Below are 26,274 nucleotides of genomic sequence, written 5' to 3'. Positions count from 1 at the left end.
TTCATTTGTTTCTGTTTTTTGTTGTTTGTTTGTTTGTTGTGTATTCTTCGATTTCCTGGTTAACCTGTTCATTCTTTGGTAGCATATTGTTTAACCTGCATGTATTTGTATTCTTTCCAAATTTTTCCTAGTGTTTGACTTCAAGTTTCATAGCATTTAGGTTAGAAAAGATGCATGGTATGGTCTTAATCTTTTTGTACTTTATGGGGTCTGATTTGTGACCTAGTAGGTGATCTGTTCTGGTAGAACGTCCCATGTACACCTGAAAAGAATGTGTATTCTGGTGCTTTAGGATGAAATATTCTAAATATATTAAGTGCAACTGGTCCAGTGTATCATTCAAACTTATTGTATCCTTGTAGATTTTCTGATTAGATGATCTGTCCATTGATGTGAGATGTTTAAGTCTCTTAGGATTATTGTATTATTAATGAGTTCCTTTATGTTTGTTACTGTTTTATATATTTGGGTGCTTGCTTGTTGGGGGCATACTTACAATTGTTAGATCTTCTTGTTGGATAGTCCCCTTTATTATGATACAATGTCTGTCTGCATCTTTTGTTACATTCTTTGGTTTAAAATCTAGTTTATCTGATGTAAATATGGCTACTCTGGCTTTCTTTTGACATCCATTAGCATGATAAATTGTTCTCCATCCCCCTCACTCTCATTCTGCATGTATCTTCAGGTCTAAAATGTGGGTCTCTGGTAGGCAGCATATAGATGGGGCTTTTTTTTTTTTTTTTAATTCATTCTGATACCATCTGTCTTTTCATTGGGAGTGTTTAATCTATTTACATTAAGAAAAATTGATAGGTATTTAGTGCCATTTAATACTTACTTTGTCATTGTTTCTGGAGATTTTCTGTTTCTTTCTATTCTTTGTCACTTTTGGTCTTTGTTTCCCACTCAGAGTCCCCTTTAGTACTAATTGCAGAGCTGGTTTAGTGTTCCTGAACTCCTTTAGTTTTTGTTTGTCTGGGAAAGTCTTTATCTTGCCTTGTATTCTGAATGTAATTTGCCAGATAGAGTATTCTTGGCTGTGGGTTTTTCCCATTCAGCGTGTTGAATATAGTGTGTCACTCCCTTCTGGTTTGCCAAGTTTCTGTGTAGAGATCTGCTGGGTAGCCTTATGGGTCTTCCCTTGTAAGTTAGGGACTTCTTTTGTCTTGTTCCTTTTAGGATTTTTTCTTTATCACTATATTTTGCAAATTTAACTACAATATGTCTTGGTGTTGGCCTGCTTTTGTTGATTTTGATGGGAATTTTCTGTGTCCCCTGGTTTGGGTTGTCTGTTTCCTGCCCCAGATTAGGGATGTTTTCAGGTATTATTTCCTCAAATCTTCTGCTCCCTTTATCCTCTCTTCTTCTGGGACTACTATGATAAGAATGTTAATCTGTTTGATGGAGTCACTGAGTTCCCTAAGTCTACTCTCGTGATCCATAGTTAGTCTTTTTTGTTTAGCTTCATTATTTTCCATTATTCTGCCTTCTCTATCACTTACTCTTTCCTCTGCTTCTTCCATTCTTGTGCTTGTTATATCCACTATGTTGTGAATCTGTTACTGCTTTTTTCATTTCTGACTGGTTGTTTTTTAACTCTATTTCTGTGAAGAAGGTTCTCCCTGATGCCTTACATGTTTTTCTCAAGCCTGGCAAGTATCCTTATGACTGTTGATTTAAATTCACCAGGCGTATTACTTGGATCTGTTTGATTAGGTCTCTGGCTGTGACTTTTCCTTCTTCATTCTTTTGGGATAGATTCTTTGATTTTGGCACTTCTTCTAAGTCTCGGTCATCTTCTCTGTGTTAAAAAAGCCGTTATATTTCTGGCTCCTGAGAGTAATAGCTTTCTGTAGAAGAGGTCATATAGTGTCCAGGGCCTGTTGCTTCAGGGAGTGTCCCTGGTGTGTGCCACATGCCCTCTGCTATTGTGCTTTGCTGCTCTATCCTTTAGGCCACTTGTCTGCAGAGGCTCTCCTTGCCTGTAGTGGGCAGTGTTTGATCTTGGTGTGAATGTGGTGTTTTTTAACTAGGTGTGCTCTGGTCTGTTTGTTAAATGAGACCTGATGGTGCTTCCACTAGGCTTGAAGCTTTGCAGAACTCTGTGGTCAGAAGACATGGTGTATGCGGGGTTTCTGCTGATCTTCAGAGGAAGGGGCCTTCTGCACTTGGACTCAGGCATACTTCTTTGAGAAAAGTAGAACGGTAGAGTATTTTTCCTGTAAGTTCTTAAGAAAATTAAACATAAATGCACACCAGGACTCTTAAATACCTGAAATAATTTGCTCTTGGGTTTATATAATCAGTATACATGTTTTGATTTTCACAAGATTATAAAGCAATACTGAACACTTGGGAAGAAAGTGAAAGTTAAAAAAAAAAAAAGACCATGCTTAAAGTTATAAAACAAACCCTCCCGCCCCCCTGACAAAAACCCAAACCCATCCTTACCGAAGAGTGGCTTCCTGATTTTGATCAAAATGAGTAGGTTTTAGGGGCACCTGGGTGGCTCAGTCGTTAAGCGTCTGCCTTCGGCTCAGGTCATGATCCCAGGGTCCTGGGATCGAGCCCCGCATCGGGCTCCCTGCTCAGCTGGGAGTCTGCTTTTCCCTCTCCCTCTCCCCCTGCTTGTGTTTCCTCTTTCTCTGTGTCTCTCTCTGTCAAATAAATTAAAAAAAAAAAATGAGTCGGTTTTAACATGAGATAACTACATTGAAAGCAAAAACCCACCAGTTAGAATTCCTATTAAACAGACTAAAAATGTTGAATTGTTTTTCAGCTTCTGACATTTGTGGAAATGCATTAGTAAACATTGAATATATATTTGGTGCTGGAATGCAGTAGTGACTAAACAGACTATCTTTTATGAAGGTTTTATTTTCAAACATAACTTATTAAAGCTGAAATAAATTGTCAAAATTATTTCTCAGCATTTTTTTTTTTTTTTTTGAAAAGAGTCCTTCCCCATGTGTATTCTTGGCTCTTTTTTCAAAAATTGACCACCTATACCTGGGTTTATTTTTAGGCTCTCTGTGTATATGTGTCTGCTTTTATGCCAGTACCATACTGCTTTGATTACTACAGCTTTGTAATACAGTTTTAAATCAGGAAGTGTATTACCTATGGCTTTGTTCTTAACATTGTTTGGGCTGTTCCAAGTCTTTTGTGGTTCTGTGCAGATTTCAGGATTGTTCTATTTCTATTAAAAATGCCGTTGGAATTCTGCTAATCTACAGATTCAATGTAATCCTTTAGGTTGTATACATATTTTGACAATAATCCTACTAATATATGAACACAGAATATTTGAACATTTGTTTTCAGATTCTTTCATCAATATCTTAAAGTTTTTGGTGTACAAAGGTTTTACCTTTTATTTCAATTTATTTCTGAGAACTTTATATTTGATATTGTAAATATTTTATTTTTTATTTTTATTTTTTTAAGATTTCATTTATTTATTTGACAGAGAGAGAGCAAGACAGCAAGAGCAGGAACACAAGCAGGGGGAGTGGGAGAGGGAGAAGCAGGCTTCCTGCCAAGCAGGGAGCTCGATGTGGGGCTTGATCCCAGGACCCTGGGATCACAACCTGAGCCAAAGGCAGATGCTTAATGACTGAGCCACCCAGGCACCCATTGTTTTTTTTTTAAATTGAGATAATTTCTAATAGTATAAAGGAAAAACTGTGTGATTTTTGTATCTATAGCTTCAGTGAATTTGTTTACTCACATAGTTTTTTCAGAGTCTCAGGTTTCTTTATATAATACCTGCAAAGTAACAGTTTTACTTCTCAGTTTGGATGCCCTATTTCTCTGGCCTAATACTTGGCTACGACTTCCAATACTACATTGAGTGGAAGTGGCAAGATTATGGGTATCCTTGTTTTGTTCCTCAATTTGGGAGAAAGAGCTTTCAAATCATGACAGAGTAATGTTGTTAGCTGTGGGCTGGTCATATATTGGCTTATATTATGTTGAGATATGTTCCCTCTGTACCTACTTGGAGAGTTTTTAATCATGAAAGGATGTTCAATTTTGTCAAATGCTTTTTCTGTATCTATTGAGGATCATTTTTTTTTTATCCTTAATTTTCTTAATGTGTTATACAACACTATTGCCCACCGCCCCCCCCATACATTGAACCATTCTTGCCTTTATGGGATAAATCTCACTCGATCATGGTGTATGGTACTTTAATGTATTGTTGAATTTGGTTTGCTAATACTTGGAGGATTTTTGCATTTGTGTTTGTCATGGATATTGGTGTAATTCTAGAGTTCTTGTTTAGTTTTGATGTGAAGGTAATGCTGGCCTTACAAAATAAGATTGGAGGTATTCCCTCCTGTTTTTTAGAGTTTGAGGAGGATTGGCATTAATCATTAAAGTATTAAGTAAAATTATCCACTGAAGCCATCAGGTTCTGGACTTGGGTTTGTGATCTTTTTGATTACTGACAGATTCTCCTTGCTGATAATCATTCTGTTAAGATTTTCCATTTCTGATTCAGTCATGGATAAATTCCTAGAAATATACAACCTACCATTTCTTTTAGGTTGTACCATTTATTGGCATATAATTGTTCAGGGCAATGATCTTTGGTAGTTTTGTTATCACTCACAGTATTAGGTATTTTGCTTACAATTGAGACTTCTCTTTTCTTGGTAAGTCTAGCTAAAGGTTTGTCTATTCTACTTATTTTTTTCAAAAAACCAGCTCTTGCATTGATCTTTTTCTATTGTCTGTATACCCTATTTCACTTAATTCTACTCTGATCTTATTCCTTTAAACCTTGAGCAACTATTTCTCTATTTCCTTGAGGTGTAAAGTTAAGTAATTGTTCTTGTTTCCTTTTTTAAAAAACTTTATTTTTTCTTCTTGTTTTTTAATGTAGGGACTTATCACTATAAACTTTCCTCTTAGAACTGGTTTGGCTATATCCTCTAAGTTGTGATATGTAAAAAATTGCTGGATTTGCTATGGTCCTTTGGGACTGATGAATATGTGCCCTGTTGGCTATCAGAGCTCCTAGGTATTTTGGGGTCCCATCTGAAGAAGCAGCTGCAAAATTTTGGGCACCTAAATATGTGTACAAGCTTCTTCCAGGGAGATACTGGTGACTATTTTATTGTCGAAGCAGTCTAGAGGGTGCGAATGAGGGAAATGTCTACTGGCTTCCCAGTCTACAGAGAAGAGTAGCCAGCTTCTAAGTGTGCTATATTAGAAGCCAGATCCTCCTTAGGCATAGCCTGTGAAGTTTGCAGTTAATTCCTCTCTTCCATCTTCCTTGAAATGAGTCCTTTTCTTTCTGTTTTGTTTGATCCCTACAGGGATAGCTGCAGTTGGTGCTTACATGTGCATGCCTGTTGAAAATGCTGTTCAATTTGCTGTAATGTAGTGTTCTGGGTCTTGTGACTACAAGCTTAATAGATGTTCAGAGTTTGATGTCTCAGGATCCTGTATGTCAGATGGGGGTCTTAAAGATTTGTGATACAAACTCTTTGATCATTAGGGAGAAGTTGTGAGTTGGGAGTGTCCTCCTGATTGTATGATGCTGTGCTGGGTTGACCGTAGTTTAGGATTAGTTTCCAACTTCTCTGAATCTTTTGATGTAGGCATTTTTCTCACTTGACAAGTGTGTAGAAGTCACTTAGCTGGGTTCTAGATAGTTTTCAAATTAAATTGCGTCTGGTGTGGCTGTGCATTTGGTACATCTGTGGGAGGAGGGAAATTCAGGAGTCTATGTTGCTGTCCTGTTTGACTCCCTCTGTGAGGATTGCATTCTAATGGGGGAGAGTCTGATCTTTCTGCCTTCCTCTTAAAAGACTCTCAGTGTCAGGCCCACCAGGGTAATCCATGACAGTCTCCCCATCTCACAATCATTAATTGGATCATACCTGCAAAGGCCCTTTGACATAACAGTTAATGTACTCAGATTCTGGGAAATAGGACACTGACATATTGGAGGGGCCTTACTCTACCACAGGAGATAAGGAGGAATTAGCTAAGAGGATACAAGAGAGGTTGGCCATAGGGTAATGTAACAGAAGCCTAGAGAGCAACATGTTTCAAAATTGAGCATTTGTAGTAATTGCTGCATATTGGTTTAAAAAATAGAAATGATCATAAGCCTTGGCAGTGTGAGCTGACCACTGTTGGGGGACCATGGTCAATATGGAAACTGTGTGGATTTGATTTACTAAAGAAAAGGAGGGCCTCCCTTTGGAGAAGCTTCCATGAATATTGAGCAGAGAAACAGATGGGGTGGCTGAAGGAGGTGATAGCTTAATTAAAATGGATGATGTAACATACTGATATTCTGATGGAATGATTTAGTAGAGGGGAGCAAAAAGTGATGCCATATTGAGAGGTGATAGGGTATAGCGTATTAATGGTTTTGGAATTGATTTTTGAACAGGATAATGGATAAGTCATCCACACAGATAGGAAGGAATAGTAAGTATGTGTGTAAAGTTGTAAATAGATTTGGTGAGAGGCTGTGAAGTTTGTCTACTCTTTGTTTTTTATTGCCCTACTGATACAGGGAGTGAATCATCAGCTAATAGGGAGGTGGGTGAGATGTGAAGGCTTGAGGAAAGAGAAGGTTGGGAATGGTAATTACTTGCTTTTACTCTCTTCTATTTAGCCTAAAATACAAAAAATTAGCCCAAAGGAAAAAAAAATCCGTTTTCCAGGGCTATTTATGGGCATTTCTGGAATAATGACTAAAAACTTGGCTTAAAAAAAAAACAAAACAAAGAAGACCTTTTTTATCCAGGGTTTAATTTGTCTGTGTGGAACTCCTGTAGAGAATGCATAGTATTACCCATTTATGGGGAGTTGAGCAAAAATTGGGCTGTTATTAAGGTCATAAATGTAGAATATGGTCAAATATGTAGAAGAAAATCTCTTAATAGGATATGAAAAAAAATGGAAGATAGGAAGGTTGAGGTTATAGATGACTTTCTTAATTAAATGGTACTAAGAGGTCATAGGTGTCCAGATGACATTGTGTATGTCTACCTGCTGGTCTGTTACTTCCCCCACCATTTCTGCTGTCTGCTCTCCTTCATTCTCTCATTTGAGTTTCCTCCTTTCTGGAACTTGACTTTCTCCTACCTTGCTACATGTCCTTCAGATAATGCCTAAATTACCACTTAGACAATCCTTTTCTGTCCCCCTCCATTCCCCTACCTACAACTAGATTAGGCCAACTCCCTACAGGTTTCCTAGTGCCCTATTGTTTGTTTTTTCCTGCCCAGCACCAAAATTAAAATGGGAAAAATTACCTTGGAATTGGTGTATAAAATGTCTAACTTCCCTGCTAGACTGAGTCCTGGGAAGTTGCTGAGTTAATAGCAACCTGCCTGGTATATTAGTCCCAAGTAAGTATTTTTTGAACAAAAAGGATATCCAAGAGTGTATGTGCATATAAATATACAAAAAAAAGGCCTATGTACTCATTCTTCTAGGCCACTTTGTCTAGGTATGAACAATGTTCCCATTGTTGATTTACGTCCCTGTGCAAATGTGACCACCTAAGAAGCCTTCACTGATAATCTTAAGTAAAATAACCTTCTCTATCATATCCCTCCATTCTGTTTTAGCTTTCCTTATCAGATACCACTATTTTACATAATTGTATTTTTGGTAAGTACTTGTGGCTTCCTGATGATGGTATGTCAGTTCCAGGAGTTCAGGGTCTTTGTCTTGTAGCACCTGGAAGACTTCATGGCTTGCATTAGATTCTTAATACTGTCCAATGAAAGAATTTCATACACATACCTATGTAGATACCTAATACTAGGTATGTTGATACTAATGTAAATTATGAGTTGAGCATGGGGATAATATATATGTACATATTTGTATATTTATAAATGCTTCCTGAAACCTTTAAGAAATTCATTTGAAAATATGAGAAATATGGGTGGATATTTGTCTAAAGTTGGTGATTGGCAATATTTTTGTAAATATGAGCTTCTCATGCTGTGTTTCTAGAAATCAAATAGCAGACATTTGTTGAGAACTTTAAAGGTCACCTAAAGTTATGTTTTTGGAAACTACAGTGGAGCATGAAAATGCTCATGATTGGATATTGATGGGATAGGGTATAAAGTTGTACTGACTACATATGGTACATATTTATACTTACGTCTAAATGTAGGTGCCTGTCAGTATGTAAAATTAAAAAACTAGTTGTACATATGAATACTGAAATGTGTGTGTCTGGACTGATAATAACTTACAGCTCATTAAGTGACAAGTGTGAGAGAGTTAAGATAAATATTTGTGTATTTGATTTTTACTTTTCCATGTAACTAGGTGTTTACTCTTGGTTCTTAAGTTCCTAAAATCTATTTCTTAGGAGTATTTAATGACAAATTAGGAAGTTGCTAAAGGAAAAAAAAACTGGTAACTTGAACAAAGAAATTCAGTAGTAAATGATGCTGTCTCTAGGAATATGATGAAAATTTCAGATTGGTCCAGAGAATTCTTACTAGGTAATATGAAATATTTTTCTGCAGCTTTATGGATTTTCCTACTCAGGAGCTTTTCAAACTGCATAAATCCATTTCTTGAGAAATGGTGTAGATCATATTCTGAAATGATACACAAACTATATTTTAAAATCTCTTTACAGACCTGGCCTTATTCCTAACAGTCCAGCTTTTATGTTTTCAGAGAATTTTATTTTATTTTGAGAGAATTTTAGAAGGTAATTTGTTTTCATGAATACGTACATACATGAAGTACACAGAGGACTCAACCAGTGACAGGTGTTCTCTGTGGTAATATGTACTTTTTGCATCCTAGATTTTACTGTGGAGACAGTTAATATTCAAATATTCTTATAATGGAGATTGAAAATCTATATTATATTAAAAAGTGCTTGTTTATTGTGAAAGGGTAAAAATGCCTTTAAGGAAAAAATCAAACCCTCAATAGGAAAAAAAAAAAAAAACCCTCTCACTTATGTCTTTAAGTACAGGAATATAATGACCATAAAATTAAGGGAATAGAACAGGAATTTCCTGTTGTAATACATATCCTGTACACACACCAAATGCAAAAGAATAAATAAGAGCTATATCTTGTACTAAGTGCTAATGAATGTGGGCTTTAAATGCTGACTTGACAAGAAACTTACCAAGAAGATAGAATTAAGAGTGTCTTTTCTTCATATCCACAAGCACTGGAATTTTCAGAAGTTGTACTGCTATTTTTAGAGTTGCCCATTTGTAATCCCTTATCTCTAGTGTGCTAAAGGAGGGGGCCCTTGATGGATGTTGACTTGGTCCTGGATTGAAGTAAGAGGTGGTCAGGAAGAGCCTCAGAATGAAGAGTCTCTGAAGAAACCTCACGTTACAAGCGGTTTTGAAAGGAAAAGTAGGAAGGGATAAGAGAATGGCATAAATTGTTTAACAAATGGAAAACTGAGGAAGGGATAGAAATGAAAAGATCCTAAAGGGGAAGAGTGTGTGAAAGACAAGAAAATAGGAAGAAACGTGAGTTGGAAGGAAAGGATCTAAAGATGAAGCTTGTGGAGTTGGAAGGAGCTGACTTGTTCCCTGAGAATAGCTGCTGACCATCAGTTTGCCTCATGAGTGTTCACTATAAACCACAGTAGCAAGTTGCACCTCTCCATTACTAGTAAAACCGTGATCTGTGCAGTATTTATAGTGCTCAAGATAATTCTGCTGTGTTGGGAGAGTTACCAAACACTTTCCAAAGTTCTCCTTCTCCCCATTTGTTTAATTTCTCCTGATTTATTTCACTCCTTCCCACTTCTATTTTTTTCTTCTACCATTTCTTCTAGGTAGGCTCCTATATGCCTTGTCATCTTTCTGGTCCCATTTTGGGCAGCTTCTAAAGTGTTGGAAAAAGTATTGTGACCTTCTCTGGGACCTCCTTTGAGAAGAATAATCTCCTACATCCAGAAAATAATTTCTTAGATGTTAGCCGGCAGCTAATTTTTCTCCCTTTTTATATATGGAGACCAGTGTATAAATGACAGCTACATGAACTTGCTTTTTCCCTTTATCTTCCTTTGATTTAAAACTGCTGCATCAAATTTTAACTGGTAAATATCTTGCGTTAGCTCTTACTATCTTAAATGTCGACCTTGGGGGTAAGGGGGGAATCTCATGACAGTTTGTCTCCTGCTGTCCTTGCCCACCTTTATTAATGTTTCACATCAGTAAGCACCCCCAAATGATCTTTATAACCTGCCAGTCTGTCCATGTTGGTCCACAGCTTGAGGACTTGATGTGGCCCTCGATGGCCACAGCATAAAGTACCAGCTCCTTGAGATAATAAGCTTCCAAGACAAACAAAAACTAAAGGAATTTGCAAACACAAAACCAACCCTACAAGAAATATTGAAAGGGGTCCTCCAAGCAAAGAGAGAGCCTAAAAGTAACGTAGACCAGAAAGGAACACAGACAATATACAGTAACAGTCACCTTACAGGCAATACAATGGCTCTAAATTCCTATCTTTTAATAGTTGCCATGAATATAAATGGGCTAAATGCCCCAATCAAAAGACACAGGCTATCAGACTGGATTAAAAAACAAGACCCATCGATATGCTGTCTGCAAGAGACTCATTTTAGACCCCAAAACACCTCCAGATTGAAAGTGAGGGGCTGGAAAATCATTTACCATGCTAATGGACACCAAAGGAAAGCTGGGATGGCAGTCCTTTTATCAGACAAATTAGATTTTAAACCAAAAACTATAATAAGAGATGAGGAAGGACACTATATCCTACTTAAAGGGTCTACCCACAAGATGATCTAACAATTGTAAATATCTATGCCCCTAACACAGGAGCAGCCAATTATATAAGCCAATTAATAACAAAAGCAAAGAAACACATTGACAACGATACAGTAATAGTAGGGGACTTTAACACCCCCCTCACTGAAATGGACAGGTCATCTAAGCAAAAGATCAACAAGGAAATAAAGACTTTAAATGACACACTGGACCAAATGCCTTCACAGATACATTCAGAACATTCCATCCCAAAGCAACAGAATACACATTCTTCTCTAGTGCCCATGGAACATTCTCCTGAATAGATCATATCCTAGGTCACAAATCAGGTCTCCACTGGTACCAAAAGATTGGGATCATTCCCTGCGTATTTTCAGACCACAATGCTTTGAAACTAGAACTCAATTACAGGAGGAAAGTCCGAAAGAACTCAAACACATGGAGGCTAAAGAGCATCCTACTAAAGAATGAATGGGTCAACCAAGAAATTAAAGAAGAATTTAAAAAATTCATGGAAACAAATGGAAAGGAAAACACAACTGTTCAGAATCTTTGGGTTTCAGCAAAGGCTGTCCTAAGAGGAAAGTATATAGCGATACAAGCCTTTCTCAAGAAACAAGAAAGGTCTCAATACACAACCTAACCCTACACCTAAAGGAGCTGGAGAAAGAACAGCAAATAAAGCCTAAACCCAGCAGGAGAAGAGAAATCATAAAGATCAGAGTAGAAATCAATGAAATAGAAACCAAAAGAACAGTAGAACAGATCAACGAAACTAGGAGCTGGTTCTTTGAAAGAATTAACAAGATTGATAAACCCCTGGCCAGACTTATCAAAAAGAAAAGAGAAATGACCCAAATCAACAAAATCATGAATGAAAGAGGAGAGATCACAACCAATACCAAAGAAATACAAACAATTATAAGAACATATTATGAGCAACTCTGTGCCAGCAAATTAGATAACCTGGAAGAAATGGATGCATTCCTAGAGATGTATCAACTACCAAAACTGAACCAGGATGAAATAGAAAACCTGAACAGACCTATAACCACTAAGGAAATTGAAGCAGTCATCAAAAATCTCCCAAAAAACAAAAGCCCAGGGCCAGATGGCTTCCCAGGTGAATTCTACCAAACATTTCAAGAAGAATTAATACCTATTCTTCTGAAACTGTTCCAAAAAATAGAAATGGAAGGAAAACTTCCAAACTCGTTTTATGAGGCCACTATTACCTAGATCCTTAAACCAGACAAAGACAATTACAGACCAATATCCTTGATGAACATGGATGCAAAAATTCTCACCAAAAAGTTGAAAAATAGAGCTACCATATGATACAGCAATTGCACTACTGGGTATTTACCCCAAAGATACAAATGTAGGGATCTGAAAGGGTACGTGCACCCTGATTTTTATAGCAGCAATGTCCACAATAGCCAAACTATGGAGGGAGCCAAGATGTCTAGCCAATAGGATCCAACAGTACATTAAAAGGATTATTCACCATGACCAAGTGGGATTTATTTCTGGCCTGCAAGGTTGGTTCAACATCCGCAAATCAATCAATGTGATACAATACATTAATAAAAGAAAGAACAAGAGCCATATGATCCTCTCAATAGATTGAGAAAAAGCATTTGACAAAGTACAGCATCCTTTCTTGATCAAAATTCTTCAGAGTATAGGGATAGAGGATACATACCTCAATATCATAAAAGCCACCTATGAAAAACCCACAGTGAATATCATTCTCAATGGGGAACAACTGAGAGCTTTCCCCCTAAGGTCAGGAATACAGTGGGGATGTCCACTATCACCACTGCTATTCACCATAATACTAGAAGTCCTAGCCACAGCAATCAGACAACAAAAAGAAATCAAAGGCATCCAAATTGGCAAAGAAGAAGTCAAACTCTCACTCTTTGCAGAGGACATGATACTTTATGTGGAAAACCCCAAAGACTCCACCCCAAAACTGCTAGAACTCATACAGGAATTCAGTAAAATGGCAGGTTATAAAATCAGTGCATAGAAATTAGTGGCATTCCTATACACCAACAACAAGACAGAAGAAAGAGAAATTAAGGAGTCGACCCCATTTACAATTGCACCCAAAACCATAAGATACCTAGGAATAAATCTAACCAAAGAGGCAAAGAACCTGTACTCAGAAAACTATAAAATACTCATGAAAGAAATTGAGGAAGACACAAAGAAATGGAAAAATGTTCCATGCTCATGGATTGGAAGAACAAATATTGTGAAGATGTCAATGCTACCTAGAGCAATCTACACATTTAATGCAATCACTATCAAAATACCATCCACTTTTTTCAAAGAAATGGAACAAATCATCCTAAAATTTGTATGGAACCAGAAAAGACCCCGCATAGCCAGAGGAATGTTGAAAAAGAAAAGCAAAGCTGGTGGCATCATATTTCCGGACTTAAAGCTCTGTTAAAAGCTGTCATCATCAAGACAGTATGGTACTGGCACAAAAACAGACACATAGATCAATGGAACAGAATAGAGAGCTCAGAAATGGACCCTCAACTCTATGGTCAACTAATCTTTGACAAAGCAGGAAAGAATGTCCAATGGAAAAAAGACAGTCTCTTCAACAAATGGTATTGGGAAAATTGGACAGCCACATGCAGAAGTATGAAACTGGACCATTTCCTTACACCACACACAAAAATAGACTCCAAATGGTTGAAAGACCTCAATGTGAGACAGGAGTCCATCAAAATCCTAAAGGAGAACACAGGCAGCAACCTCTTTGACTTCAGCCGCAGGAACTTCTTCCTAGAAACATCTCCAAAGGCAAGGGAAGCAAGGACAAAAATGAACTATTGGGACTTCATCAAGATAAAAATCTTTTGCACAGCAGAAGAAACAGTCAACAAAACCAAAATACAGCCAACAGAATGGGAGAAGATATTTGCAAATGACATATTAGATAAAGGGCTAGTATCCAAAATCTATAAAGAACTGATCAAACTCAACACCCAAAGAACAAATGAGCCAATCAAGAAATGGGCAGAAGACATGAACAGACATTTTTCCAAAGAAGCCATCCAAATGGCCAACAGACACATGAAAAAGTGCTCAACATCGCTCGGCATCAGGGAAATCCAAATCAAAACCTCAATGAGATACCACTTTACCCCAGTCAGAATGGCTAAAATTAACAAGTCAGGAAATGACAGATGTTGGCGGGGATGCAGAGAAAGGGGAACCCTCCTCCACCGTTTGTGGGAATGCAAGCTGGTGCAGCCACTCTGGAAAACAGGATGAAGGTTCCTCAAAAAGTTGAAAATAGAGCTACCCTACGACCCAGCAATTGCACTACTGGGTATTTACCCCAAAGATACAAATGTAGGGATCTGAAGGGGTATGTGCACCCCGATGTTTATAGCAGCAATATCCACAATAGCCAAACTATGGAGGGAGCCAAGAGGTCCATTGACAGATGAATGGGTAAAGAAGAAGTGGTATATATATACAATGGAATATTATGCAGCCATCAAAAGGAATGAAATCTTGCCATTTGCAGCAACATGGATGCAACTGGAGGGTATTATGCTGAGTGAAATAAGTCAATCAGAGAAAGACAGGTATCATATGATCTCACTGATATGAGGAATTCTTAATCTCAGGAAACAAACTGAGGGTTGCTGGAGTAGTGGCGGGTGGGAGGCATGGGGTGGCTGGGTGATAGACCTGGGGGAGGTATGTGCTATGGTGAGCGCTGTGAATTGTGTAAGACTGTTGAATCACAGACCTGTACCTCTGAAACAAATAATACATTATATGTTAAAAAAAAAAAAAAGAAAAATGAAGGAGGGGAAATCAGGGGGAGACGAACCATGAGAGACTATGGACTCAGAGACAAACTGAGGGTTCTAGAGGGGAGGGCGGTGGGGGGATGGGTTAGCTTGGTGATGGGTATTAAAGAGGGCACGTATTGAATGGAGCACTGGGTGTTACGTGAAAACAATGAATCATGGAACACTGCATCATGATGTAATGAATGGCAATTAACATAACATAATAATAAAAAAAAAAGTACCAGCTCCTTAGCAGGGCCTGAAGCTATCTTTTATTGCTCAAAACTGCAGTCTGTGGGCATCATGACTTGTTCCCTACTATATATGTACCTTTTATCCTACCATCTCTATTTTTGTTATAAGCTTTCCACTTTTCATTAAACAGAGAGAACACTTCTACTTTGGGCTTCACCACCATCTCCTCCTCATTTAGTGAACTCCGGAATTCCTGATAATTTTCTCACGTACTAAAACCTTTAAAATCTGTTCCTTTGCACCCCAACATGTCTTAATATTGAAAATGGTACTAAACATGTATTGAGAGACCCATTAAAGCACAAACTGTTTTTTGAATGTTTCAAATTTTTATTTAAATTTTAGTTAACAAATAGTGTAGTATTAGTTTCATGAGTAGAATTCAGTGGTTCAGCTAAAGTACAAACTTCTTCATTCCATCTTTTTTGTTTGGTTTTGGACCTTAGATCTGTAGAACTGAGTTGATTGTTTTGGTTTACTGTTGGCTGCTATTGTTTATCTGTGCTAGCCGCCGTTTTAGATTTTAGATTTTAAACTACTTTTTCTTTCCTTAACATCTTAAGATTCCATAAGAACTTCTGTTTAATGTTTTTCTTTTTAATAACTTTGTTAGATAGATTCTTAAAATGTATCCTTTCAAAATTGACCTTAAAGATTGACTTTTATTCAGCATTTAGGAAATCACTCATGTTGAAGAATCTAAAACTTTTTTGATTACTTGGTAACTTTCAATCATGCACAAACCACATTTTATCTGTTGCTATCTTCCAGGAGTGGACCCCTCCATTGCTTTCAATCAAATATGCAGAAATGAATGTTCTTCTCTGTCACTTTATGGCCCCAAGTTTTCTTTGGGGTATGTATCAAGAAGTACAGTTGGGAGGTCACAGGATAAATACCTTTTTAATTTCAGTAACCTATTACCAGATTGCTCTCCAGAATAGCTGTGCCCATTTAAGAACCCATGAAGTGGGAGGACAGGATTCTAATTTTAGCCACAAGTTCTATAGTTAAAACATTTTGTAACTTTCTAATTATTCTCCATCTGATAAGTATTTATCTCTGTTGCATTTTGGCTTTGTTTGATTTCAAGGGAAGATGAACTTTTCTACATACTACATTTCTGTACGTTATAAATAACATCGTTTATGTAAAACACTTTAGAAGACTTCACATACAAATTTAAAACCAGAGTTCAATGACATTGTCTTTTAAGTGCAATCTACCAAAAGGGCCTGTGAGAAAACTTAATACCCAGTAGCAAATAAAAATTAGAAAATATAAAAGATGGATTATGTATATTAGCTGTAATAAACTAAGAAATCACTTATAGGGAATACACAATATAGAACGAAGTAAAAATCCTTCAAAGAACGTAAAAGATCTAAATAAGCCATATAATGTTCATGAGTGAAACAACCCACTGTTTAAAGACATCAACTTGGTCTTTAAATTGAAAAATAGCTTCCAAGCATTGCAATGAAAACTTCCAATCAGTGGAAACTTAAGGTTTCAAAGTTATATAAAATAAAGGTCAATAAATAGATCATCAGTCCCATCCTATGCCCTCCCTCAGATTCTCTTGGTCTCCCATGCCTAGGCCACCAAACTAACCAAACATATATAGACCCACATGGCCCTATAGCTAAGGCCACAAGCCAGAATCTGATTTCTCCATATAGCTACCTCTGGACAAAGTTAAGTCATAATGGATCTGGCTTCCCCTGGGACTGAATGAATGAGCTAGGTGGTAAAAGACAATGTCATTGAACTCTGGTTTTAAATTTATATGTGAAGTCTTCTAAAGTGTTTTACATAAACGATGTTATTTGTAAATAATGACAAATATGTCTTTATCCTTCAAATATGTATTTTGTTGTCACTTTTGCCAGGACCACTAGTATTATGTTGTAGAAGAGAAAAGAAAATGGGGTTATGTTTTTCTCGATTCTGTCGTTAAACAGACTTCATCTAATTTCTTAAAATCTTTGCTCTAAGGTTTTGGTTTGAAAGTCTTTAATTTCTCTTTTCCAAGAAGGTTTATTTCTTTAAAAATTTCACAAGACGGCATTACACTTTCTGAGAAACTATTTTTCTGTATCTTGTAAGATCATTTTGTTACTTCTCTGTCTTGCTGATAGTGAATTCATGTGATAGACTTACTGATGTTGAGCTATCTTTGTGATTCTGGGATGAACAATCCTTAATAGTATTTTTTATACTATTGGACTTAGCTACTTGGTATTTCATGTGGGATTTTTTTCTGTTTATAAGTGAAATTGTCTTATGTTCTTGTGTTGTCCTTACTTGATTTTCATAGCAACACTGTATTTCATGAGGTAGGTCATTTTTCCTCATTTATTCTCTGGAAAAATTTTTATAAGAAACAAATTTAATATTCAAATTCTGATAGAAGTTCCTGGTAAAATTGCCGAAGCTTGAAGATTGTTTTAGGGGGTGATAAGGTTAGGAGAATGGCTTTTTGGTGGTTATTCAATTAACATTATCATTTCTGTAATGATTATTATCTAGGCTTTCTCCTTTGAGCCCATTTTGACACATTATATTTTTAGAAATTGATCTGTTTTATTGATATCATCACCTGTTGGCATAATTAAAAACCTGTAGGAGACCATTTGTTTACAAAGTACATATTTTCTTTAGATACCTGTCTATTCAAGTCCTATGCCCTTTTAAAAAAACTGGGCTGGTTTTTTTCATTGTTCTCAGTTTTTAATATACTCTGGATATTTACTCCTTAACAGATAACTTGCAAATATTTTCTCCTCTCTCATGGATTGCCTTTTCACTTTGATCGTGTCTTCTAATAAATAAGCTTAATTTTAATACAGCCTAGCTTACCTATTCCTAATTTTATTGCCTATGCTTTTGGCATTAAATCCAATAAAATCCCTGCCAAACTGAATGTCATAAAGCTTTCCTCTTAGAGTTTTATAATTTTTATTCTTATAGGTAGGTCTTTGTTTCATTTTGAGTTTTGTATATGGTGTTAAATAAAACCCAACTTGATTCTTTTGCATCTGGATATCCAGTTTTCCCAGTGCCGTTTGTAAAAAGGTTGTCCTTTCCCATTGAATGGTTTTTGCACCCTTGTAAAAAAATTAATTTTATGTAAGCAGGGGTTTATTTCTGGGCACTCTGTTGTATTCAGTTGGTCTATATGCCTTTATGCTAGGACCATACTTATTTGATCACTGTAGTTTTACAGTAAGTTTTGAAATAAAGAAGTATGAGACATCCAACTTTTTTTAAAGACTCTTTTGGCTACTTAGAGTAATAAAGCACTCTCTAATATTACAGACATTAACCATTTCTCTTTTATTCTTCTGTCTTCATTATGAAGCACAGTGCCTCAAACCTAGTAGGTATTCGATACATATTAATGGGAGAATGTAAAAAATTAGAGGATTTCTTGATAGTATAAGATTTGGCATGCTCTTAAAGAAAAATGAAATTCTTTTCCTTATATACTCTGGAGTAGAAAACGACTTACTGTGAAAACTTTACAGAGGAATACTAGCAAATTCTTTTCTTACTCTTAGTTTAGTTCACACTTATTCTTTAAGAATCATGTCTTAATATATGAACTGCTATTTTTACTGGTGTTGAATAGCTGCAAAAACAGTATAGATGCAATCTAATCGCAGGTGTCCATGAAAATAAAAGATGAAGCAAACAGTGGACACTGAATCAGACTGGATAGAGTATGTTAGTACGTTGTTTCTGTTCATCCAGGTATGGGTTCATACAGACTCAAATACTGAAGTAAATTGCAATCACATTAAGTCCTTCAATCTTTTATGTTACCTTGTGTGGTGGAGGTGTTAGCGTCCAGGTGGTAGCTTAGGAGTTGATGGCCAAAATGAAACCAACTTCTTAGGAAGATCTAAGAACTTTGAGTCCTATTTGAAGCTTGTTAACTTCAGAAAAACTGGAGATGATGGATAAAGAACGGTGAGCTGTTTTGAGGATACATTTCTAATGAAGGAACATGGATTTTAAAACCTTAAAATTATATTCACGTCTTTTTCATATACTAGGTGTATTTTAAGCAGATGGATGACTTAATAAATTCATTTTTGTGTGTATCTAAATTACATATTCATTTCTGGTAGGTGTCCGTATGCTAGTTTGGTTAAATTGGGAACTCTTATTGATTTACTTATTTACTTGGTTAGATTCATCAAAGGAGCAAGAGGGAGATTTGGAAAACCAAGGTGAAACAGAAGCCATTTTTCTTGTAAGGTCTTTGTGCTGTCAGACTAGGTGACTGACAGACAAATTGTGTCTGGTGGGTTCCAACCTGTCCTTCCCATCTCATTCCACCATGTAGCTCCTCCTCATGATGGCTAGCCATCAGTGCTGTTTACCATCATCAGTCTTGGTTCAGCAGATTTATTGAGGTGGTAGCTACACTTGAGCGCCTATTGTTCATAGACCTCTCCATGACTTCTCCTCAAAGTCCCCCTTTGGTGTCCAGGGAGGTTTGGCTTGTCAGATTGACTACTTAATGACGACTCCTCTTTTCCTTCTCCCCGTCCTTTAGTCTGCGCCTTCCACAGCAATTCTGACAGCTTTGTAAAGTCTGATTCCTATGTGACAAGGGATCAGATCACTTACAGTACCCCTGCTCACCAGAGTAATAAATCCTCTAATTCAAATGTGGAGTTGTGTCCACACTTTATCTGTCTATCTGAGGTACAGCCAACTCTTACTGAGTGGTGAGCACTGCTAAATTTTCTTACCTTGTTGACATAGGAATACATTTTTAGAAGACACATAAGTCTTTCATAAAAATATTCTGTGGTGTTTGGTGTCAGAGTTACTGATTTTGTAATACAACTTTCTTATTGTTTCACAAAGTATTGCCACAAGAAGTAGAAGGAAAGTTTTGCTTTCAGGTGGTTCCCACAGGGTTGTGGTTTATTAGTCTGCTGCCTAGAACTTTGAAGTCCTATATAACGACATTAAAAAGATTACTAACTACGTAATATTGAAGTTGGCATGTTTAGGAACAACCTTTGTTATGGAGAATACTCCCAATCCGAGTGAGTTTTGTGTAATCCATCCCTTCAAACTACATGCCCTTTAACGTGTACTTAAACTTTATAGATTTTAACACCTAAAAATAGCGACACATGATTTTGAAGTTTGTTTCATTTTATGGACATGTTTTTTGGACTTTAACATCTTGAGAGTATTTCAAATTATGAGCTAAGAATGTGACTTCGGCATTATCTGGCCAGTTTGAGGAGGCCATTTCATATGTGTTTTGAGTAAACTCAGGTTTTTGTTTTTGTGTTTTTTTTTTTTTTTTTATTAGTAGAAATCTTTTTTTCCCTGAGAATATCTTGGGTAAGGGTTTGTTAGTGAAACTTAACGTGTACCCTTGAATGCCAAAATGGCCATACGTTTCATAAACCTCACAGTAGATAGTCTGAAACATTAAAAGAGTGGTATTTCTCTGCTCAAAGTATTCTCTAGATTCAACATCATATCATTATCCAGAGCTTTTGACTTATATTAATGCCAGAATAGTTCAAATGGCCAGTCCTCACGTACATAAAAAAATAAAAGCTATGCTACCTATATGTAATAAGAGACACAAAGAGATGATATATTTGTGTTATGTGTACCCGTATGATAGATACCCTTGTATGAAGGCAGTCATTAGTTACTAAAAGTAGGCAGGAAATGAAAGAGATTCAGCCCTTGAAGGGACTAAACCGTGGGTAAGATCCACATTTACATACGGTGCCACTTAATTTATTGTCTGCCAGCTCTAAATCTACTTTTTACTGTCTTGCTATGTCCCATGGACATCCTTCTTTGCCAAGAACATTTTAGTTTCCTCAGTGGAGGGTGCTGAAGGGACACTGTGGGGGAAGGCGTTTCTCTTCCTGGTTCTGGTATGCTTGCATTCCTGCTGGTTCCACAGCTGCCATCAGCATGCGTGTGTGCAGCATTGAGTGGTATTGATTCTCTACCAAGTTTCTGATGGTAGTTGTGGTCCTCCATTCCATGCCTGCCAGCTTTTGTTTGCTGACACCCTAATGGAGGTTTTCCCTTTGTCCAGTCCCAGTATGTGGTTTTGTGCCTGCCAGCCTTACTTCCCTGGCCCAGCAGTAGACTCCAGCTTGGTGGTCCCCATGTGCAGTGTCCTGTTGATCAGCCTAAGGTCCCTAGCCATCTAGTTTTAGCCCATGGTTTCTGAGACCAGCCTTGGCTTACTGATGGTGCACTGTCTCTGGCCCAGGTCAGGTTGCTAAACTTCTTGACCATCCAGTGGGCTGCAGCCAGATGTTTTTAAATGAGGTTTGAATTTCAGCCTTGGAGAGTGGGGGCCCCTTTCTATGTTTTTTCCTTCCTTGGATTTATTTCCTGAGATTTTTAAAAGAGTTTTAGTCATTGTTAGTAAACTATCATATACAGTTAATAATACTTTATATTAAACCTTTCCTGTTTAAATTATGTGTAGTGTACAAGTCCTTATTGAAGAGTGAATGATACAGTTTTTGTTGTTGTCCCTGAGGCCACGTCTCCGTCCCTGTAGTGTCAAGGAAGAAAGCTAAAACTTTTGTCCTGAGAAACTAGAGCTTGAACATGGGGCTCCCAGGGCATTTGAGAATTGAGGGAGTTTAGAATGGCCACAGAGGAGGGGGCGGGACCATACGTGCATATGACAGCTTAAAGCCTTTGCTGACTCCAGAACTCTGTATGCATGGGACAGTATTCCAAGGGACCCGGGGCAGGGGGAGCGGGGGGGGGGAATCAACTGCAAGACTGAAAGATGACCAGACACTTAAGCAGGTGCTCACCCCAGAGGAGACAGAGTTGGAGCTTGCAGTCCTGCCATGTTAAAGAGAGTTAGTCAATACCTTTGGATTTCTATTAATACTCCAGAGGGACCACATCTTAGGAGTAGAGACCCTTACCAGGCACCAATCACCACCCTTCAAAGGAAGAGGAAATAATATACAGTCTGTACCACATGTCTACAGTGCCCACTCTATAGTTCAAAATTACTCTATGTTCAAAAAAAAAAAAAAAAGTAAAGGTGATTAATATTAAGAGAATCTGTCTATTAGGAAAAGACTGACATATTGGAAACAGTAGTATAGGATTTCAAAATAATGTTGAAAAAAAAATGTTGAATCTACAAGAAAACCTTGACATAATGCATGAGATCTGATGAATTTCAAGACAAATAGAGAAAGTGTAAAGGAGAGTACAGTGAAAACTGAGGACTAAAAAAACATCCGGGATAAAATTAGATTGAAATCTATTGGCTGTGGTCAACAGTGAGCTTGAATATAGACTGTTCTATGATACCGGGTTGAAAGCTGCCAGTCTTGTTATGGCCTGCGCACAGACCTGGAACCTAGCACTTCTATTTTACTCTGTAACTCAGAGCAGTTAGAAGCCAACCAATATATTTAAGGAGAGGCAAAACAGACCTCCCTCCCCCGAGAATTTGTGGCTGTTAATCTATCACAATCATCCTGTTCTAAGAATAAGAAGTGGGGAAGACAGTGGAGTTTCTGCTAGTTTTAACAACTTACGCATTGTCTAGTCAGTAGCTATACTCCTTGGAGTCTTTGTATTCTTGTCCATGAAAGGGGAAAATATAGTCTGGGCTGGGTTGAGAAGTAAACGTCTGGAAGTAGTATACAGTTAATGAAAGCTACGTATTAAGTGCAGTTCCATTGTTCGTTGGTTCGATTGCTTCAGTCCCTAAAGTTCACATGTAAATGTGGTTAATTACATAAGCTTTTTTCATTGTTCCATAATTTTGAGATAGATTTGGAAGTAATGTAAAGTTTTTTCTGTGAAACTTTTTTCTTGTTCCAATTATATTTTAATATTGAAAATAGATAAAGGTATAGAAGTTGTTGAGCCAGCCATTATAACTGGGGTCAGAAATTTTGATCTAAGACTATAAATTATGTAATATAATCATAATAGAGGCAGTAGTAGTGCCTTGAGGCCATAAGTGAACACAAATCTTTGTACTGTACCACTAAATGAACTTGGACTTCGAGCCAGGTACCTACTCAAGCCACTCTTCCGGTGGGTATTCTCTTTGCTGGACTTGCCTGCCCTGCCACTCTGGCATCCTAATACACCTTTTTTATTCACGCCTATTTACCCAGTGATGGAAGGAGTCATAAACAATGATGACATCGGGAGTCGAAAATGCCCTATTGTATTTCTATGTCCTTGAATAATAACGGGCATAGTTTTTAGTTTTTCTGGGCCTAATAATTCAAATGTTAAGGATTTGGACTAGATGATGTCTAAAATTTTTTGGACTGGGGATGGCAATGATTACCTATTAAGAAAAACTGAGTAGAGGTTGAAAAGATACCCAGTGGTCATTTGGTTGGTGACATAAGCCTAAGCTAGTATAAAGTATTAATACAGCCCAAACACACTGAGCTGATGGAATGATGCAAAGTATATGAAAAGTCATAGTAGTGAAGACATTTGCCAGGTGAATCATGACAAGGATATTCCAAATTGTTAGAGAATAAACAGTTGCTTTAAAATAGATTTTCCACTTTATTGAGACCATTAATTTCAAAAGATTTATTTCAGTGACAGAAATACTGGTCTCAGTTAATAAAGCTCTAGTAATAACTGATATTTTAGCTTACAGAATTAAAACAGATTTACCCACATATTTCTATTCAGTGTTAGATTTCTTAAAACAGCAATTAAATATTAAAATACATTATTAATTGAACAAAAGAAGTAAATCCCTATTGCTTGTTTTAGAGCCACTTGCCCTTTTCTTTGGACTGCAGTTCTCATTTTGGTGTCTGGAGTGTCTAAGCTTCTGTTTTTCTGCAGCATGCATTTTCATTTGTTCTTTACTGCTCGATTAGTTGGGAGTTTGTGTAGAGTGGGGATTGACCAAGGAGAAGTGTACATGTGTTTTTAAGATTTTTAGAGACAGTCACTTGAAACTGACTGAAAATGTCCTCTTCTGCCTCACCCTACAATACACTTAATTTGTTAAATTAACATGGCATTACCCATTCATACAGAAGGAAAGGGAAACTGCTAGTTCACAGAGTACATACTTTATGGAAGGCAGAATAAATAGTATGTGATATAGTCCTATTTTCTAATTAAGTTAAGGTACTTGCACAGGGTCGAAATATGTTAAATGGCAAACACAAGATCCAAATTGTGGCATCATTACAATACCGGTTAGGTTTCCTGAAATTGATAATTACAACAATGTCATGCTTTATTCTAATACACCCTGCTTATAAAAAGTATAATTACTTGTACAAATACCTTTTCAATAAGATTAGCAACACAGAATGAAAAGACTGGAGTATTTCCTTAGCAAGTTAGTTGGAAGTATATTCAGCAGTTCGGTTTTTATTAGCATATTGTCTGTCTTTTTATCTCTGGTTTTCATCTTTTTGGTTTAACTTAGTGGGTTTGTCCTGATGTTGAGTGTGTTTTAGATATACATGCCTTAGGGGAATAAGTGTATTTGAAATGGAAGAAAATAGGATGACTAACTCCATTATTTTCTGATAGAGTTCAGTGAAGGAGGTTCAGGAAACACCCTATTTGTGTTTAATGATACTAAATTCCTTTCTTGGGAACACACCTTTTTCTTAACCATAGTAGTCTGCAGGGTAATGAGAAAAATGCAAGGAATAAATATTTTATCATCTAATTCTAAGAATAACTAAAACTTCTAAGATGCTTTGGTCAGGCTTTTTTCTTTTTCCTTAAGGTAATCAGAAGTTTCTTTATAGGTTAAAAAATGTTCAAAGCCTTCCTTAATCTGATGAAGATAGGTTACACCATTGGTGCAGTCTGTGTGTTCCCTACCACAAAATATTAAGTGGTATTAAGAGTATAAGGAAGTTACATTTTTTCCCCTTTCATTAGAAGTAGGCTAGTCTACTTACTGCATACCTGATTTTGATGGATTTTGGAATGCATAAATGCCCTTTGTTTTCAACCCTATTCCAAATCATGTCACATGATGTCCTGGTGGTCTATAAAGCAGTATAATACTATGTGAAAAAAACCAAAATGTGGCACTCAATATACAGTTCAGTAAATTTTACTTTTTATATTCACCATGTTTATTCATTCAGGTGAAATAATTTATTAACTTTTATTTCTAAAAGGAACATCTTTCCTTGCATAATTTTTCAAGAGGATTTGTAACTATCAAATTGTGTAATTAAGATGTCCTCTTATTTTCCGTAAGACATTGTAAAAATTTAATTTACTAAAGAAAAATTTATTCTCATCCAGTGTAAATGATAAACAGTGTAATTATATTACCCCACCCCCCCGTGTAGCTGCTTATGTCTTGACTCAATTTTCTGGAAGATAAAACAGTGATATCATTTAAAGTGGTATTAAGTTTGCACCCAGGTAAAGTAAATCCTGACAGAGCAGGAACAAAAACAAATCAGGAGACCCCAATTAAGTTCTCAGTTTCTCTTCTGAAATTGACATCATAAATGCTAGACTAGAAACAGGATAAGGATATATTTGTTAATGCTGTTGTTAATACACTGAAGCCAACTATGAGAAGGGGGACTATCATAGTAATAAAAATCCACAAACTTTGAAATTATGCTGTTGGGGTTTGAATATGAGTTCTTACTCTGTCAATCTGTTTCCTTACCTCATTTTCTTAATGGTTAAATAGATACTACTTTAAGCCCTATCTCAAAGGGAACTGGGATGAACTAGCCCATGTGAAATTTTCTAGTACAGTACTTCATATTAGAAGTGATTGCTGTTGTGAGGTGCAGAGATTCCCAAAACTCCTAGCATGAAACAACAATCAATTATTCTTGCTTGCCTGTCTGCAGATTGGCTGGGTGTTGGTTGATCTAGGCTGGGCTTGACTGGGTTGTTGTCGTCATGTCTGGTGTTTTATATGTGGTTCCCTGCTTGAGGGCGGTACTCAGGTTTGCTCTATGTGTGTTTCTTGAGCCCAGGCTGAAGGGGCAGCAGCTACCTTGGAGAACTTCTTAGAGCAATGGCAGAAATTAGAAGAGAAGTGGAAAGATGTGATTCTTCAAAAGCAATAGGCATGCGTCTATCAGAGTGGCACTTCCACTCCCATTCCATTGGACAAGGGAAGCCATGTGACCAGTCCCCACAGGAGTGCAGTGGGCAGGTACACTTCACACTTCAGATGGTTACAAAGGCATGTGTATATCATTCTACTACAAGGACATGAAAAAATTAAGACCACTACTTACATCTTCATTAGTAACAAATACTAGATGTTGCTTCTGCTTTTCTTTGGAAAGTTATTATTATTTTTTTTAAAATTATTTATTTATTTATTTATTTATTTATTTATTTATTTATTTATTTATTTA

At 36.8% G+C, this 26,274-nt stretch overlaps 1 protein-coding gene and 1 pseudogene across 1 annotated transcript in view; both read left to right on the top strand.

Moving 5' to 3' along the window:
- CRPPA (CDP-L-ribitol pyrophosphorylase A) overlaps nucleotides 1-26,274 on the top strand; it is a 300,837-nt gene that overhangs the window by 43,778 nt on the left and 230,785 nt on the right. The gene's annotated exons all lie outside the window — the stretch shown is intronic.
- LOC118021243 overlaps nucleotides 25,926-26,274 on the top strand; it is an 18,553-nt pseudogene continuing 18,204 nt past the window's right edge.

The sequence above is a fragment of the Mirounga leonina genome, unplaced genomic scaffold, assembly GCF_011800145.1.
Source record: "Mirounga leonina isolate KUSES-001 unplaced genomic scaffold, KU_Mleo_1.0 Mir_174, whole genome shotgun sequence".
Lineage (NCBI taxonomy): Eukaryota > Metazoa > Chordata > Mammalia > Carnivora > Phocidae > Mirounga > Mirounga leonina.
The sequence above is the reverse complement of the archived record's forward strand: the minus strand, read 5'-3'. Positions and strand labels throughout refer to the sequence as shown.